Source organism: Oncorhynchus kisutch, linkage group LG30 (assembly GCF_002021735.2).
Source record: "Oncorhynchus kisutch isolate 150728-3 linkage group LG30, Okis_V2, whole genome shotgun sequence".
NCBI classification, from domain to species: Eukaryota; Metazoa; Chordata; class Actinopteri; order Salmoniformes; family Salmonidae; genus Oncorhynchus; species Oncorhynchus kisutch.
Genome location: NC_034203.2, coordinates 32521589 through 32528612, shown reverse-complemented (window position 1 = coordinate 32528612; position 7024 = coordinate 32521589). Strand labels below are relative to the sequence as shown.

At 38.4% G+C, this 7024-nt stretch overlaps 1 protein-coding gene across 2 annotated transcripts in view; it reads right to left on the bottom strand.

Annotated features, from left to right (window-relative positions):
• Window positions 1-7024, bottom strand: part of LOC109879999 (capping protein, Arp2/3 and myosin-I linker protein 3) — a 66088-nt gene that overhangs the window by 22386 nt on the left and 36678 nt on the right. The gene's annotated exons all lie outside the window — the stretch shown is intronic.

Sequence of the window (7024 nt, the reverse complement as noted above, 5' to 3'; positions counted from 1 at the left end):
GGAGAAAGAGATGTATATTAATAGAGAAAGAGAGCCAAGAGAGGCATGGAGAAAGAGATGTATATTAATAGAGAAAGAGAGCCAAGAGAGGCATGGAGAAAGAGATGTATATTAATAGAGAAAGAGAGCCATGAGAGGCATGGAGAAAGAGATGTATATTAATAGAGAAAGAGAGCCAAGAGAGGCATGGAGAAAGAGATGTATATTAATAGAGAAAGAGAGCCATGAGAGGCATGGAGAAAGATGTATATTAATAGAGAAAGAGAGCCATGAGAGGCATGGAGAAAGAGATGTATATTGATAGAGAAAGAGAGCCATGAGAGGCATGGAGAAAGAGATGTATATTAATAGAGAAAGAGAGCCAAGAGAGGCATGGAGAAAGAGATGTATATCAATAGAGAAAGAGAGCCATGAGAGGCATGGAGAAAGAGATGTATATTAATAGAGAAAGAGAGAGAGAGAGGCATGGAGAAAGAGATGTATATCAATAGAGAAAGAGAGCCATGAGAGGCATGGAGAAAGAGATGTATATCAATAGAGAAAGAGAGCCATGAGAGGCATGGAGAAAGAGATGTATATTAATAGAGAAAGAGAGCCATGAGAGGCATGGAGAAAGAGATGTATATTAATAGAGAAAGAGAGCCATGAGAGGCATGGAGAAAGAGATGTATATTAATAGAGAAAGAGAGCCATGAGAGGCATGGAGAAAGAGATGTATATTAATAGAGAAAGAAAGCCATGAGAGGCATGGAGAAAGAGATGTATATTAATAGAGAAAGAGAGCCATGAGAGGCATGGAGAAAGATATGTATATTAATAGAGAAAGAGAGCCAAGAGAGGCATGGAGAAAGAGATGTATATTAATAGAGAAAGAGAGAGAGAGAGGCATGGAGAAAGAGATGTATATCAATAGAGAAAGAGAGCCATGAGAGGCATGGAGAAAGAGATGTATATCAATAGAGAAAGAGAGCCATGAGAGGCATGGAGAAAGAGATGTATATTAATAGAGAAAGAAAGCCATGAGAGGCATGGAGAAAGAGATGTATATTAATAGAGAAAGAGAGCCATGAGAGGCATGGAGAAAGATATGTATATTAATAGAGAAAGAGAGCCATGAGAGGCATGGAGAAAGAGATGTATATTAATAGAGAAAGAGAGCCAAGAGAGGCATGGAGAAAGAGATGTATATTAATAGAGAAAGAGAGCCAAGAGAGGCATGGAGAAAGATGTATATTAATAGAGAAAGAGAGCCAAGAGAGGCATGGAGAAAGAGATGTATATTAATAGAGAAAGAGAGCCAAGAGAGGCATGGAGAAAGAGATGTATATTAATAGAGAAAGAGAGGCATGGGGAAAGAGATGTATATCAATAGAGAAAGAGAGCCATGAGAGGCATGGAGAAAGAGATGTATATCAATAGAGAAAGAGAGCCATGAGAGGCATGGAGAAAGAGATGTATATTAATAGAGAAAGAGAGCCATGAGAGGCATGGAGAAAGAGATGTATATTAATAGAGAAAGAGAGAGAGAGAGGCATGGAGAAAGAGATGTATATCAATAGAGAAAGAGAGCCAAGAGAGGCATGGAGAAAGAGATGTATATTAATAGAGAAAGAGAGCCATGAGAGGCATGGAGAAAGAGATGTATATTAATAGAGAAAGAGAGAGAGAGAGGCATGGAGAAAGAGATGTATATTAATAGAGAAAGAGAGAGAGAGAGGCATGGAGAAAGAGATGTATATTAATAGAGAAAGAGAGCCATGAGAGGCATGGAGAAAGAGATGTATATTAATAGAGAAAGAGAGCCATGAGAGGCATGGAGAAAGAGATGTATATCAATAGAGAAAGAGAGCCATGGAGAAAGAGATGTATATCAATAGAGAAAGAGAGCCATGAGAGGCATGGAGAAAGAGATGTATATTAATAGAGAAAGAGAGCCAAGAGAGGCATGGAGAAAGAGATGTATATTAATAGAGAAAGAGAGCCATGAGAGGCATGGAGAAAGAGATGTATATTAATAGAGAAAGAGAGAGAGAGAGGCATGGAGAAAGAGATGTATATTAATAGAGAAAGAGAGCCATGAGAGGCATGGAGAAAGAGATGTATATTAATAGAGAAAGAGAGCCAAGAGAGGCATGGAGAAAGAGATGTATATTAATAGAGAAAGAGAGCCAAGAGAGGCATGGAGAAAGAGATGTATATTAATAGAGAAAGAGAGCCAAGAGAGGCATGGAGAAAGAGATGTATATTAATAGAGAAAGAGAGCCAAGAGAGGGATGACGAAAGAGATGTATATTAATAGAGAAAGAGAGCCATGAGAGGCATGGAGAAAGAGATGTATATTAATAGAGAAAGAGAGCCATGAGAGGCATGGAGAAAGAGATGTATATTAATAGAGAAAGAGAGCCATGAGAGGCATGGAGAAAGAGATGTATATTAATAGAGAAAGAGAGCCAAGAGAGGCATGGAGAAAGAGATGTATATTAATAGAGAAAGAGAGAGAGAGAGGCATGGAGAAAGAGATGTATATCAATAGAGAAAGAGAGCCATGAGAGGCATGGAGAAAGAGATGTATATCAATAGAGAAAGAGAGCCATGAGAGGCATGGAGAAAGAGATGTATATTAATAGAGAAAGAAAGCCATGAGAGGCATGGAGAAAGAGATGTATATTAATAGAGAAAGAGAGCCATGAGAGGCATGGAGAAAGATATGTATATTAATAGAGAAAGAGAGCCAAGAGAGGCATGGAGAAAGAGATGTATATTAATAGAGAAAGAGAGAGAGAGAGGCATGGAGAAAGAGATGTATATCAATAGAGAAAGAGAGCCATGAGAGGCATGGAGAAAGAGATGTATATCAATAGAGAAAGAGAGCCATGAGAGGCATGGAGAAAGAGATGTATATTAATAGAGAAAGAGAGCGATGAGAGGCATGGAGAAAGAGATGTATATTAATAGAGAAAGAGAGAGAGAGAGGCATGGAGAAAGAGATGTATATTAATAGAGAAAGAGAGCCATGAGAGGCATGGAGAAAGAGATGTATATTAATAGAGAAAGAGAGCCATGAGAGGCATGGAGAAAGAGATGTATATTAATAGAGAAAGAGAGCCAAGAGAGGCATGGAGAAAGAGATGTATATTAATAGAGAAAGAGAGCCAAGAGAGGCATGGAGAAAGATGTATATTAATAGAGAAAGAGAGCCAAGAGAGGCATGGAGAAAGAGATGTATATTAATAGAGAAAGAGAGCCATGAGAGGCATGGAGAAAGAAGATGTATATCAATAGAGAAAGAGAGCATGAGAGGCATGGAGAAAGAGATGTATATTAATAGAGAAAGAAAGCCATGAGAGGCATGGAGAAAGAGATGTATATTAATAGAGAAAGAGAGCCATTGAGAGGCCATGGAGAAAGATATGTATTTAAATAGAGAAAGAGAGCCAAGAGAGGCATGGAGAAGAGATGTATATTAATAGAGAAAGAGAGAGAGAGAGGCATGGAGAAAGAGATGTATATCAATAGAGAAAGAGAGCCATGAGAGGCATGGAGAAAGAGATGTATATCAATAGAGAAAGAGAGCCATGAGAGGCATGGAGAAAGAGATGTATATTAATAGACGAAAGAGAGCCATGAGAGGCATGGAGAAAGAGATGTATATTAATAGAGAAGAGAGAGCCAGAGAGGCATGGAGAAAGAGATGTATATTAATAGAGAAAGAGAGCCATGAGAGGCATGGAGAAAGAGATGTATATTAATAGAGAAAGAGAGCCAAGAGAGGCATGGAGAAAGAGATGTATATTAATAGAGAAAGAGAGCCAAGAGAGGCATGGAGAAAGAGATGTATATTCAATAGAGAAAGAGAGCCAAGAGAGGCATGGAGAAAGAGATGTATATTAATAGAGAAAGAGAGCCATGAGAGGCATGGAGAAAGAGATGTATATTCATAGAGAAAGAGAGCCATGAGAGGCATGGAGAAAGAGATGTATATTATAGAGAAAGAGAGCCATGAGAGGCATGGAGAAAGAGATGTATATTAATAGAGAAAGAGAGCCAAGAGAGGCATGGAGAAGAGATGTATATTAATAGAGAAAGAGAGCAGAGAGAGGCATGGAGAAAGAGATGTATATCAATAGAGAAAGAGAGCCATGAGAGGCATGGAGAAAGAGATGTATATCAATAGAGAAAGAGAGCCATGAGAGGCATGGAGAAAGAGATGTATATTAATAGAGAAAGAGAGCGATGAGAGGCATGGAGAAAGAGATGTATATTAATAGAGAAAGAGAGAGAGAGAGGCATGGAGAAAGAGATGTATATTAATAGAGAAAGAGAGCCATGAGAGGCATGGAGAAAGAGATGTATATTAATAGAGAAAGAGAGCCATGAGAGGCATGGAGAAAGAGATGTATATTAATAGAGAAAGAGAGCCAAGAGAGGCATGGAGAAAGAGATGTATATTAATAGAGAAAGAGAGCCAAGAGAGGCATGGAGAAAGATGTATATTAATAGAGAAAGAGAGCCAAGAGAGGCATGGAGAAAGAGATGTATATTAATAGAGAAAGAGAGCCAAGAGAGGCATGGAGAAAGAGATGTATATTAATAGAGAAAGAGAGGCATGGGGAAAGAGATGTATATCAATAGAGAAAGAGAGAGAGAGAGGCATGGAGAAAGAGATGTATATTAATAGAGAAAGAGAGCCATGAGAGGCATGGAGAAAGATGTATATTAATAGAGAAAGAGAGCCAAGAGAGGCATGGAGAAAGAGATGTATATTAATAGAGAAAGAGAGCCAAGAGAGGCATGGAGAAAGAGATGTATATTAATAGAGAAAGAGAGGCATGGGGAAAGAGATGTATATCAATAGAGAAAGAGAGAGAGAGAGAGGCATGGAGAAAGAGATGTATATTAATAGAGAAAGAGAGCCATGAGAGGCATGGAGAAAGAGATGTATATTAATAGAGAAAGAGAGCCAAGAGAGGCATGGAGAAAGAGATGTATATTAATAGAGAAAGAGAGCCAAGAGAGGCATGGAGAAAGAGATGTATATTAATAGAGAAAGAGAGCCAAGAGAGGCATGGAGAAAGAGATGTATATTAATAGAGAAAGAGAGCCAAGAGAGGCATGGAGAAAGAGATGTATATTAATAGAGAAAGAGAGCCATGAGAGGCATGGAGAAAGAGATGTATATTAATAGAGAAAGAGAGCCATGAGAGGCATGGAGAAAGAGATGTATATTAATAGAGAAAGAGAGCCATGAGAGGCATGGAGAAAGAGATGTATATTAATAGAGAAAGAGAGCCAAGAGAGGCATGGAGAAAGAGATGTATATCAATAGAGAAAGAGAGCCATGAGAGGCATGGAGAAAGAGATGTATATTAATAGAGAAAGAGAGAGAGAGAGGCATGGAGAAAGAGATGTATATCAATAGAGAAAGAGAGCCATGAGAGGCATGGAGAAAGAGATGTATATCAATAGAGAAAGAGAGCCATGAGAGGCATGGAGAAAGAGATGTATATTAATAGAGAAAGAGAGCCATGAGAGGCATGGAGAAAGAGATGTATATTAATAGAGAAAGAGAGCCATGAGAGGCATGGAGAAGAGATGTATATTAATAGAGAAAGAGAGCCATGAGAGGCATGGAGAAAGAGATGTATATTAATAGAGAAAGAAAGCCATGAGAGGCATGGAGAAAGAGATGTATATTAATAGAGAAAGAGAGCCATGAGAGGCATGGAGAAAGATATGTATATTAATAGAGAAAGAGAGCCAAGAGAGGCATGGAGAAAGAGATGTATATTAATAGAGAAAGAGAGAGAGAGAGGCATGGAGAAAGAGATGTATATCAATAGAGAAAGAGAGCCATGAGAGGCATGGAGAAAGAGATGTATATTAATAGAGAAAGAGAGAGAGAGAGGCATGGAGAAAGAGATGTATATCAATAGAGAAAGAGAGCCATGAGAGGCATGGAGAAAGAGATGTATATCAATAGAGAAAGAGAGCCATGAGAGGCATGGAGAAAGAGATGTATATTAATAGAGAAAGAGAGCCATGAGAGGCATGGAGAAAGAGATGTATATTAATAGAGAAAGAGAGCCATGAGAGGCATGGAGAAAGAGATGTATATTAATAGAGAAAGAGAGCCATGAGAGGCATGGAGAAAGAGATGTATATTAATAGAGAAAGAGAGCCATGAGAGGCATGGAGAAAGAGATGTATATTAATAGAGAAAGAAAGCCATGAGAGGCATGGAGAAAGAGATGTATATTAATAGAGAAAGAGAGCCATGAGAGGCATGGAGAAAGATATGTATATTAATAGAGAAAGAGAGCCAAGAGAGGCATGGAGAAAGAGATGTATATTAATAGAGAAAGAGAGAGAGAGAGGCATGGAGAAAGAGATGTATATCAATAGAGAAAGAGAGCCATGAGAGGCATGGAGAAAGAGATGTATATCAATAGAGAAAGAGAGCCATGAGAGGCATGGAGAAAGAGATGTATATTAATAGAGAAAGAGAGCCATGAGAGGCATGGAGAAAGATATGTATATTAATAGAGAAAGAGAGCCAAGAGAGGCATGGAGAAAGAGATGTATATTAATAGAGAAAGAGAGAGAGAGAGGCATGGAGAAAGAGATGTATATCAATAGAGAAAGAGAGCCATGAGAGGCATGGAGAAAGAGATGTATATCAATAGAGAAAGAGAGCCATGAGAGGCATGGAGAAAGAGATGTATATTAATAGAGAAAGAGAGCCATGAGAGGCATGGAGAAAGAGATGTATATTAATAGAGAAAGAGAGCAAAGAGAGGCATGGAGAAAGAGATGTATATTAATAGAGAAAGAGAGCCATGAGAGGCATGGAGAAAGAGATGTATATTAATAGAGAAAGAGAGCCAAGAGAGGCATGGAGAAAGAGATGTATATTAATAGAGAAAGAGAGCCATGAGAGGCATGGAGAAAGAGATGTATATTAATAGAGAAAGAGAGCCATGAGAGGCATGGAGAAAGAGATGTATATTAATAGAGAAAGAGAGCC